We start from the raw sequence: 12,500 nt of genomic DNA, 5'->3' as shown, positions 1-12,500 counted from the left end.
ACCTGCGACTTACTGCGGCTCCCTGAAGGTCCCCGTAGGACGACCATCACCAGTTAAGGTGTAGTTGACTTGTCAGGGCACGGTAGTCCCCACAAGTCCCCGATTATTCGTGGATATCGTCCTACGATTGTTTCTGACTCCTTTTGCTCCCCGCAGGTCCCCGTAGGACGACCATCACCAGTTAAGGTGTAGTTGACTTGTCAGGGCACGGTAGTCCCCACAAGTCCCCGATTATTCGTGGATATCGTCCTACGAGTTTTTGTGACCCTTGGGTTCCCGGCAGGTCCCCGTAGGACAACCATCACCAGTTAAGGTGTAGTTGACTTGTCAGGGCACGGTGGTCCCCACAAGTCCCCGATTATTCGGAGATATTGTCCTACGAGTTTTAGTGACCCTTTTGTTCCCCGCAGGTCCCCGTAGGACGACCATCACCAGTTAAGGTGTAGTTGACTTGTCAGGGCACGGTAGTCCCCACAAGTCCCCGATTATTCGTGGATATCGTCCTACGAGTTTTTGTGACCCTTGGGTTCCCGAACTTTGCTACGATGGTTCTGCCTCCAGAGGAGACTTATGAACACTTCGTATCATTTCTTACACCGAACCATGGGATCGCGAGATTGCTCCCGGATCCCTAATCACCTTACATTTTCGTTTCGTTTCCGTACACTACGATGAGCTAATTCAATTTGTTTGTTCGTCTGGCGAACGTTTTATTGCGGAATTACCGCGGTACTTCCAGCCGGGTATGGCTGCCGTACGACCTACAGGATAGATCATCGAACCACTTTTCGTGCATATTGTCCGTCGAGGGTATCACCTCGATACCCCCAACAGACCTTTGGACACTTCCTCACTACTCCTTGGAGCAGCAATCAGGGAACCATATAGTAGGAACAGCCGAATATGGAACTCTTTTCGTACTTTGGACACCTCCTATAACTTGTATGGCGACTTCGGGGACCTTCATTTCGTTCTCAGTTGGTACCCCTATTTCGGTCTTTGGACACCTCGTCTTACCCGTATAACTCACTTTAGGTCCACTTATTTGCCTGATATCTCATCGTGAACCCGTTTTTCGTACACCGTACACACCTAGGAACACCACATATGCGTTTCCCTTTCGATCGTGAAGTTTTCAAATTTTTCGATTTTTGGTCCTAGAAATTCATGAACGGTGGGAGACCAAAATTTTTCATAAAAAAAAAATTTTCACCGTTTGACCATAAAAACCTTCTTTTCGTACATACCCCATCATTTCTTCACGTTTTAGGCCATTTCTGAAATTTTCGCTTCGATAGTGTGTCCCCTATAATACAAAATGAACATTTTGCATCTCCCACAAGTGGCCATTTTTTTCCGCCACTGAAGAACACGACCTCGGGAACTCGGACCTAGGACGTGGCCATGTAAGTCATAGGCCACCCCAACTTTTGCAAAATACTGTTTCTTTTCACTTTTCATGATCTAAGGCGCGTTCCGACGGCGTTTTGAACAAATTTATGAGAAAAAAAATTTTGACCCTCGGACCAAAATTTTTTCGTTCGGGGCCCCATGGCCTATGGCCAGTATGGGAACTCGGGATGCCGATATGACAAAATTTGTCAAAAAATCACTAAAAAGTCGCTATGGCCCATTATTTAGAGCTTGTTGAGACCTTTCTAAAACACCTTGGTTGACCCCTGTCCGATAAGTAGTTTTCGAGATATTCGAGAAAATGTGATTTTTTGGGACTTAGAAAATTTTTGACCCGTACCCTAAGAAAAAGTGATTTTTTCATAGGACAATTTTTTCTTCGCAAATACTGTTTGGTTTCACTTTTCATTATTAGAAACGCGTTCCGAAGCCATTTTCATCAAAATCTCGTGAAAAAAAAATTTCACCCCCGGACCAAAAGTTGGCCGTTCGGTGCCCTATGGCCTATGGCCAGTATGGGAACTCGGGATGCCGATATGACAAAATTTGTCAAAAAATCACTAAAAAGTCGCTATGGCTCATTAATTAGAGCTTGCAAAGACCTTTCTAAAACACCTTGGTTGACCCCTGTCCGATAAGTAGTTTTCGAGATATTCGAGAAAATGTGATTTTTTGGGACTTAGAAAATTTTTGACCCGTACCCTAAGAAAAAGTGATTTTTTCATAGGACAATTTTTTCTTCGCAAATACTGTTTGGTTTCACTTTTCATTATTAGAAACGCGTTCCGAAGCCATTTTCATCAAAATCTCGTGAAAAAAAAATTTTACCCCCGGACCAGAAGTTGGCCGTTCGGTGCCCTATGACCTATGGCCAGTATGGGAACCAAGGATGCCGATATGCGAAAAAGTGTCAAAAAATCACTTGAAAGTCGCTATGGCTCATTAAATAGAGCTTGTAAAGACCTTTCTAAAACACCTTGGTTGACCCCTGTCCGATAAGTAGTTTTCGAGATATTCGAGAATAAGTGATTTTTTGGGACTTAGAAAATTTTTGACCCGTACCCTAAGAAAAAGTGATTTTTTCATAGGACAATTTTTTCTTCGCAAATACTGTTTGGTTTCACTTTTCATTATTAGAAACGCGTTCCGAAGCCATTTTCATCAAAATCTCGTGAAAAAAAAATTTCACCCCCGGACCAAAAGTTGGCCGTTCGGTGCCCTATGGCCTATGGCCAGTATGGGAACCAAGGATGCCGATATGCGAAAAAGTGTCAAAAAATCACTTGAAAGTCGCTATGGCTCATTAAATAGAGCTTGTAAAGACCTTTCTAAAACACCTTGGTTGACTCCTGTCCGATACGTAGTTTTCGAGATATTCGAGAATATGTGATTTTTTGGGACTTAGAAAATTTTCGACCATGACATATATGAAAAGTGAATTTTTCATAGGACCAAAAAGTTTGTCCAAATAGGGTTTTGGTTCACTTTTTATGGTCAGATAAGTGATCCGATGCTATTTTCATGATCATTAGAGGGATTTCACGCTGTGACCAAAAATTTTCATACTTCATACTTGTCCCCGTGCCGTATATGGGAGGACCGGGGGAACATGTCTTCGTAAGTCGTGATGTTCAGTGACGGATTTCTGGGACTTAGAAAAAAAATGTGCTCTCAGGCACATTATATGTTCCATACACACATGATTTTCATTCTTCATACTTGTCCCCGTGCCGTATATGGGAGGACCGGGGGAAGATGTGTTTGTAAGTCGTGATGTTCAGTGACGGATTTCTGGGACTTAGAAAAAAAATGTGCTCTCAGGCACATTATATGTTCCATACACACATGATTTTCATTCTTCATACTTGTCCCCGTGCCGTATATGGGAGGACCGGGGGAAGATGTGTTTGTAAGTCGTGATGTTCAGTGACGGATTTCTGGGACTTAGAAAAAAAATGTGCTCTCAGGCACATTATATGTTCCATACACACATGATTTTCATTCTTCATACTTGTCCCCGTGCCGTATATGGGAGGACCGGGGGAACATGTCTTCGTAAGTCGTGATGTTCAGTGACGGATTTCTGGGACTTAGAAAAAAAATGTGCTCTCAGGCACATTATATGTTTCATACACACATGATTTTCATTCTTCATACTTGTCCCCGTGCCGTACATGGGAGGACCGGGGGAACATGTCTTCGTAAGTCGTGATGTTCAGTGACGGATTTCTGGGACTTAGAAAAAAAATGTGCTCTCAGGCACATTATATGTTTCATACACACATGATTTTCATTGTTCATACTTGTCCCGGTGCCGTATATGGGAGGACCGGGGGAACATGTCTTCGTAAGTCGTGATGTTCAGTGACGGATTTCTGGGACTTAGAAAAAAAATGTGCTCTCAGGCACATTATATGTTTCATACACACATGATTTTCATTCTTCATACTTGTCCCCGTGCCGTACATGGGAGGACCGGGGGAACATGTCTTCGTAAGTCGTGATGTTCAGTGACGGATTTCTGGGACTTAGAAAAAAAATGTGCTCTCAGGCACATTATATGTTCCATACACACATGATTTTCATTCTTCATACTTGTCCCCGTGCCGTATATGGGAGGACCGGGGGAACATGTCTTCGTAAGTCGTGATGTTCAGTGACGGATTTCTGGGACTTAGAAAAAAAATGTGCTCTCAGGCACATTATATGTTCCATACACACATGATTTTCATTCTTCATACTTGTCCCCGTGCCGTATATGGGAGGACCGGGGGAACATGTCTTCGTAAGTCGTGATGTTCAGTGACGGATTTCTGGGACTTAGAAAAAAAATGTGCTCTCAGGCACATTATATGTTCCATACACACATGATTTTCATTCTTCATACTTGTCCCCGTGCCGTATATGGGAGGACCGGGGGAAGATGTGTTTGTAAGTCGTGATGTTCAGTGACGGATTTCTGGGACTTAGAAAAATAAATGTACCCTTAGGCACATTATTTGTATCAATAATTGTATCCCCAGCCTTTCATGGGGAACTTTTCCGTATTCCCGGACTTGTACATTTTTCGGGTTCCACCTCCCGACAATGTATCTCTACTGTGCATTACGTACCTTATAACGCACGGCACCCTTTGGGTGACTCCACTTAACCATCTTTCGATAATGCCCGTGTTGCAGATATAATCCCAACACCTACCAGGCTTTATATGTACATCGAACGTTACATACGATGCACCCCGTATTCCCGGACTTGTACATTTTTCGGGTTCCACCTCCCGATAATGTATCTCTACTGTGCATTACGTACCTTATAACGCACGGCACCCATTGGGTGACTCCACTTAACCATCTTTCGATAATGCCCGTGTTGCAGATATAATCCCAACACCTACCAGGCTTTATATGTACATCGAACGTTACATACGATGCACCCCGTATTCCCGGACTTGTACATTTTGCGGGTTCCACCTCCCGACAATGTATCTCTACTGTGCATTACGTACCTTATAACGCACGGCACCCTTTGGGTGACTCCACTTAACCATCTTTCGATAATGCCCGTGTTGCAGATATAATCCCAACACCTACCAGGCTTTATATGTACATCGAACGTTACATACGATGCACCCCGTATTCCCGGACTTGTACATTTTCTTGTACATACTACCGGGCCAGGACGTGCCTTGCGTCCACCATAACACCACCAGGCGTAGGTCGCCTGAGAGGATCGATGCGAACGCATCTCTACAACTTGAAACTCCTAGCCTGAAGTCCCGTCGTTTGCGGGCGGTCGGTGGGCATCGAAACTAGTCAAGTCCACGGTCGGCGAGGTCGGCGGCCACCGGCGTTCCCTATGGTCAGGTACTAACACGTGCAGTGCGACCCCGCGCGATGCGGCCCAGTCTATGAAGCGGGGATGAGGCGCCAGGCTGCAGAGGCAGTTCCAGCGGATCTCGGAGGGTTGTTAGGCCCGCTAGCTTCCGATTGCCCATTAGGTTTTGAAGCGCTATCAGCTCGGATTGGTTACGACCTTAGAGGCGTTCAGGCATAATCCAGCGGACGTAGCGTCATACCAAAGTCCGGTCGAACTAGTATTGAGCCAGTGGTCCGTACCTGTGGTTCCTCTCGTACTGCACAGGAGTTCCGTTACGATAGCACGTATTAGCACACACCAGTAGGGTAAAACTAACCTGTCTCACGACGGTCTAAACCCAGCTCACGTTCCCTTGAAAGGGTGAACAATCCTACGCTTGGGGAATTTTGCTTCACAATGATAGGAAGAGCCGACATCGAAGGATCAAAAAGTCACGTCGCTATGAACGCTTGGCGACCACAAGCCAGTTATCCCTGTAGTGGCGATCGAGCAGCCGAACAGTGCAGACGCATCCACGCTGTGCTCCGCGAGGAAAAAGTGAAGTGGTGAAAACTCGGGAAATTCGGTAGTTAGGACAGTGGATTTTTGTGTCCGGCCCTCGATTGCCATCCTGAACCCCCCCTCCGAATTTTTCCGGAAAATTCGGAAAACTGGGGGAGTTTTTCGGGGAACGGTTTTCCGGGAATAACTCGCGTATTAGTGGACCGATTTGTTTAAGTGACGTATCAAAAGAAGCGCGCTATTGAGACGCACCAAACAGTGAAGACAGAACTAACGATTTCATGGAGTACGCCATTTTGTGGACGTTTAAAGTGCAAAACTTTGAGTGATTATAACTCTCAAACTATAAGTGCTGGCAGAAAGCTGCCATATAGTGGTTTGTGCGTTTTCCGGAGGCGAACAAGCTGTGAAAATTCCAGGCGGATCCGTGGAAAACTCGCGGAGTTATAGGCGGGGGAAATTTCCACCCAAAAAAGCACGCGGTTTTCGGTGTCGCGAAAATGGCGGCGTGTGTGTGAAATTTTGGCGTCGGTTAAAAGTGAGGTTGGAATTTCAAAATCTTCCGGACGGAACACCCGGCACCCGGTGTTCGAACGGGTTGTCCGCCCTGGTTTCCTGGAGTTCCCGGCGGGCCTTTTCTGCCCCCCCTTGGTGTACCAGGTGGTCAGTCCACCGATCCAGGCGTGCGACCCCTCCATCGACGCGTCTCGAAGAGGGGAGTTCGGAAGTGGCCACCCCGCCCCCCCACCACCCACCACCAGCCCCCCAGAGCGGATAAACCCCCCCCGGAGACGGTTTTTCCGAGTTTTCCCGGGGAAGGAGGGGAGATAGACGATCGGGGTCTTCGGACGGATTGTTCGGGCGGGTGCCCCCCACCCACCCCCGCAAAAACCCAACCAGTTTTCCACCACCAGGGGGCGTTCCAGCCGGAAAAGTGTGCAGCAGAAGAGTTTTCCGGGCGTAGCGGGAAAACCAGGCGTCTCCCGATAGGGGTTTGTTCGGGGAGGGGTGTCCGTTTACCTCGAAGAATACCCCCCCGCAAGGGTTTTCCCCCACCCCCCCTGGAAAATAGCGTTTTTCCGGGCCCCCCCCGTCGCCGAATCATACGCCGCACCCCACCGAGTGGGGTATCGATCGACGAAGCTTGCAGAGAGGAAGCATCTGAACATCATCCCGCCCCCCTACCTCCACCCACCACCCCCCCAGAGCGGAAAAACCGCGTCTAAAACGGTTTTTTCTGTTTTTCTGGCAGAAGGAGGGGGAAACGAGCGTCGGGTTCTTCGGCAAGGTTGTGGACAACACCATCACACGCCAAATCGCCGTTGGGTCCGAGACGATTGGACGTCATTTGGGGGAGTTACGCCCGGAAAAGCGTTTTTTGGGTTTTCCCAATTTTCCGACCGCACCCCCCAACGCGACCCCTCTTTCGACGCAGCCTGAGACGAGGATTGCGGGGAACACCATCCCGCCCCCCTACCTCCACCCACCACCCCCCCAGAGCGGAAAAACCGCGTCTTAAACGGTTTTTTCTGTTTTTCTGGCAGAAGGAGGGGGACACGAGCGTCGAGTTCTTCGGCAAGGTTGTGCACAACATCATTACACACCAAATCGCCGTTGGGTCCGAGACGATTGGACGTCATTTGGGGGAGTTACGCCCGGAAAAGCGTTTTCTGGGTTTTCCCAATTTTCCGACCGCACCCCCCAACGCGACCCCTCTATCGACGCAGCCTGAGACGAGGATTGCGGGGAACACCATCCCGCCCCCCTACTTCCACCTACCACCCCCCCAGAGCGGAAAAACCACGTCTGAAACGGTTTTTCCTGTTTTTCTGGAAGAAGGAGGGGGAAACGAGCGTCGAGTTCTTCTGGAAGATTGTGCACAACATCATCACACACCAAATCGCCGTTGGGTTCGAGACAATTGGAAGCCATTTGGGGGAGTTACGCTCGGAAAAGCGTGTTTTGGGTTCTCCATTATTGCGGCAGAAACCCTCACCACCAGAGGGCGTCGGAGTGAGGTATGAGCAGATTACTGCGTCCTCGGACGGTGTCCGTGGACACTACCATGATGGAGGGCGCGAAAAAACTCACCGCTGAGCCGAAAGTGTTGCTTACTCGCAGCAGCACAGCATCGAGCAGTACGACGAAGGCGACGAAGGCGACTTCCAGCAACAAGCCAGCTCCTGAGGCTCCTGAGGCGGCGCCTGTTATGGCGTCGTTGGCATCGCTGGAGAACACGCTCGCGATAATGTCCGATGAGCTTATAAGCACTCGGTTGTTGCTGCAGGCAAATCTGGATGAGCGCAAGGGGCTTCTTGACATGATCAAGGACCTTCAACGGGCGAAGGAGGAAGCTGACAGCCGGCACTGGAAGGAAGTGCAAGCACTGCGGGAGGAAATTCGCGAGATGGCTGAGCTTATCCGGAAGCTTGCAGCCAAACAAGATGCCTCTCCAGACGCGCCACTACAACCAGTTGCACAGCGCAGCCAGGCGGCCACCGGGTCGCAGCAGCAGCAGCAGGCGAAGCAGCAACAGCAGCAGGCGAAACAGCAACAGCAGCAGCAGCAGAAGCAGCGGCAGCAGCAGCAGCAGCAGCAGCAGCAGCAGAAGCAGCAGCAGAAGCAGCAGCAGCAGCAGCAGCAGCAGCAGCAGCAGCAGCAGCAGCAGCAACAACAGCAGCAGCAGAAACGGCAGACGGGTGAGCGAAGCCAGCAGCCATCCAGCGACTTCCCCACCCTTACTGCTGCAGAGGATGCGATCGGCGATAACGGTGGCTCGTGGGCGCAAGTTGTCCGGCGCCCGGCTCGTAAGCAGCCACCACAGCAGCAGAAAACAGCAGCAGCACAGCCGGCGTCCAAAAACCAGCAGCAGGCGCAGGCTCCAACAAACGTGACTAATCGGCAGCCAAAACATCGTCCCGACGCCATCGAAGTCACGCCAGGCGAGGGTCAAGCCTACTTGGAGGCCTACCGGATGATTCGCTCGGCGACAGAACTGGCCCATCTGTCTGAGGTGCTCGGAATTGGACGGCGAACATCACGCTCGCGATTGGTTATGAGCTTGCCGGAATCCGCAAACTCGTTGGAGGTGTTTAACGCAGTGAAGGCATTCTGCGATAAAACAACTCCATCACTCGGTTGCAGACTTATCACCAACAAAGTCGAGGTTCGAGTAGATCATATCGACCCTTTAGCGGCGGTGAAGGAGGTGGCGGAAGCGCTGACAGCCCTTTCGGGGGAACCCATCAGCGAGAAGGAGGTTCGCCTGATCACGATGAACGACTCGACGAAGATGGCCTGGGTTCGAGTCTCCGAGAAGGCGGCGGAGAAGCTGGCAGGACAGCACATCAAGGTGATGTACACCTCGAGTCCTGTCAGCCGCGTGCAGCAACGACAGGATTGGCTGCAACGATGCTTCCGTTGCCTGGAACTCGGCCACGTGCAGGCGAAGTGCAAGAGCGCGATCGATCGATCGGACGCCTGCATCCGATGCGGGAAGACGAGCCATCTGGCGATGGATTGCCAGGAGGAGCCGTGTTGCGCGATTTGCAAGGGCCCGCACTCGATAGGTCACCCGACCTGCCGACGTTAAAAGTCCTGCAGATCAATCTCGGGCGGAGCCGTGCAGCTCAAGATCTTATGCTGCAGACGGCGAAGGAGGTTGGCGCGCATGTTGTCATCGCCAGCGAACTGTACAGGCCTCCGCGTGACAACATCAAATGGGCGATCGACGAGCAGCAGAACGTGGCTATTGTTGCAACCGGCGAATACCCCATTCAACATCTTGGAGGAAGCGCAGCCTCGGGATTGGTGGTTGCAACAATCGGGGGCGTTGCCTTTGCCAGCTGTTACGCACCGCCCAGCATCAGCAATGCGGAGTTCGACGACTATTTGGAAGCAGTAGAAATGGCGCTCGCCGGGTATCCTGCAACGGTGCTAGCAGGCGACTTTAATGCGTGGAACGAGGAATGGGGCAGCGCTCGCACAACATCGCGAGGCGAGAATCTGATGGGAACGGTCAACCATCTCGGGCTGCTGACGCTGAACCTTGGAAGCGAGCCAACGTTCACCGGCAACGGAGTCGCACGTGAAAGCGTGATCGACGTGAGCTTTGCCTCGCCAAGCGTCGCAGTTCCGGGTGAATGGAGTATCGTCAACAAATACTCTGGCAGTGACCACAGGTACATCGCATTCAGCGTAGCCATTCCAAGTAGGCGAACAAGCCAGAGTGGACGACATCAGCAGCATCAACACCAGCTACAGCGACGAGGAGGGCTGCACAACACCAGCGGCCTAGCAAGGCACGCCGGAGTGAGGTGGAAGACGGCACAGTTCGATCGCGAGTGCTTTGAGATAGCGCTCTCAAACAGCCGCTTCAGCCTCGCATCAACTCCGGACGAACTGCTCGTCGGCTTAACTGCTGCTTGTGACGGGGTCATGCAGCGAGTCACCGGGCCAACCTTTCGTGTCTCGCCGAAGATGTACTGGTGGACGCCTGAGATCGAGCGGTTGCGGGAGTGCTGCGCAGTCGCTGAGGGACAACGCCATCGGGCTACCACTCCTGAAGATCGAGCCGTCGCATCTTCCGATCTTCTTCGGCAACGCGGGCTGCTTGCGCAGGAAATCCTCCACAGCAAGGAACGATGCATGCAGGAGCTGATCGATAGCGTGGAGGATGATGTGTTCGGGATGGGGTACAAGGTGGTGATGGCCAAACTGCGCAGTCGCACACCACCTGAGACTGATCGCGCAGTTCTACAGCCGATTGTAGACACCCTATTCCCGACACATCCGCCGTTCGAGTGGCCAGCGATTGAGATGGACGACGAAGCGGATGTATCACCGATCACCAGCGAGGAGGTGATTATGGCCGCAACGAGGATGGCGTCGTCAAAAGCTCCGGGACTTGACGGCATCCCAAATGCAGCGCTAAAGGAAGCAGTGCGCCAGCACCCGGAGGTGTTCGCGCGAGTCTACGGCGATCTTCTGCAGCGCGGCGAGTTCCCGAGGCCATGGAAGAAGGCGCGGTTGGTGCTGATTGCCAAGCCAGGCAAGCCAGCTGGGGACCCGTCTTCGTATCGCCCGCTGCTCATGCTGGGAGCGGTTTCCAAGGTGTTCGAGAGGCTAATCCTCAACCGTCTCAACGACCACCTGGAAGAGAGCAATGCCATCTTGCTCTCACCATCCCAGTATGGCTTTCGTCGTGGGAGATCAACGGTGCAGGCGATCCAGCGCGTCGTCGAACTAGGCCAGCAAGCCCGGTCCTTCCATCGCACCAACTCGCGGGATCCCAGATGTCTGATGGTGGCAGCATTGGATGTCAGGAACGCGTTCAACGCAGCGAGTTGGCAGGCGATTGCACTAGCTCTGCAGGAGAAGCGTGTCCCTGCAACGCTTCAAAGAGTTCTGAGGAGTTATTTCTCAGAACGAGAGCTAGTGTACGAGACCAGCGAGGGACCGGTGCGGCGATCAACATCGGCGGGCGTTCCACAGGGATCGATTCTCGGTCCCACCCTGTGGAACGTGATGTATGACGGCGTGCTGCGACTGGAGTTGCCCCAGGGGACGGAGCTGGTGGGCTTCGCCGACGATTTAGTCGTCTTGGCGAAAGGCACCACACCACAGGCGGCGGCGGAAGCGGCGGAGACGGCGATAGCGGCGATAAGCGCCTGGATGACGGCGCACCATCTCGAGCTCGCCCCAGCGAAAACTGAGCTCGTGCTGGTTTCCACAATGCGGCGCTATAACACCAACTGTCCAGTTGCGATTGAAGGCCAGGAGAGATGGCCTACCAGGACCATCAAATACCTCGGCTTAATGCTCGAGGACCATCTTTCCTGGGGGCCACATGTGGACTACGTCACAGCGAAGGCAGCCAGGGTTGCGCAGGCGATCTCCAGGCTGATGTGTAATCACAGCGGCCCGAAAAGTGCGAAGCGACGATTGCTGGCCTCAGTCGTAGATTCGACGATGCGGTATGCGGCGCCAATCTGGCACACGGCAGTCGATCTACAGCAGTGCCGGCGGAGGTTGGCTCGCGTTCAGGGCCTATACGCGAGACCGGTGGCGCGCACTTTCATCTCGGTACGGAGTGAGGTGGCAGCAGTACTTGCTGGGGTTATCCCCATCTGGCTACAGGTGAAGGAGGACGCCAGATGTTACCAGCGGCGGCAGGACACGGGTATGCCCATCACTGTCATCCGAGCTGAAGAGCGAAGAAGTACTATCGAGGCATGGCAAGCGGAGTGGGATGAGCTGGAGCCCACAAGCCGCTTTACGAGGTGGACCCACCGAGTGCTCCCGGACATAGGGTCATGGAAGAACCGACGTCACGGTGAAATGACGTTTCACCTGGCACAGTTACTATCAGGCCACGGTTTCTTCCATGATTACCTCCACACCAAGCATCTGTCGCCAACACCTGACTGTGTGAGATGCACGGGGGTACCGGAAACGGCGGAGCACGCCTTCTTCAGCTGCCCGCGATTTGCGGAAGTCCGCAGTGAGTTGCTGGAGGAGGGGTTGGTGGCGGCGGTGACTCCGGACAACATCCAGGAGTACTTGTTGAAGGACCAGCAGCACTGGAGTCGCGTGTGTGAAGCGGCTAAGCGCATCACCACAGCCCTGCAGCAAGACTGGTATGTGGAGCGAGCTACCAGTGCGAGCGCGGAGATGCGGGAAGCTGCTGCGCGACTGGACGAAGCGCACGA

This window comes from Anopheles stephensi, unplaced genomic scaffold, assembly GCF_013141755.1.
Source record: "Anopheles stephensi strain Indian unplaced genomic scaffold, UCI_ANSTEP_V1.0 ucontig145, whole genome shotgun sequence".
Lineage (NCBI taxonomy): Eukaryota > Metazoa > Arthropoda > Insecta > Diptera > Culicidae > Anopheles > Anopheles stephensi.
This window is presented reverse-complemented; position numbering follows the sequence as displayed.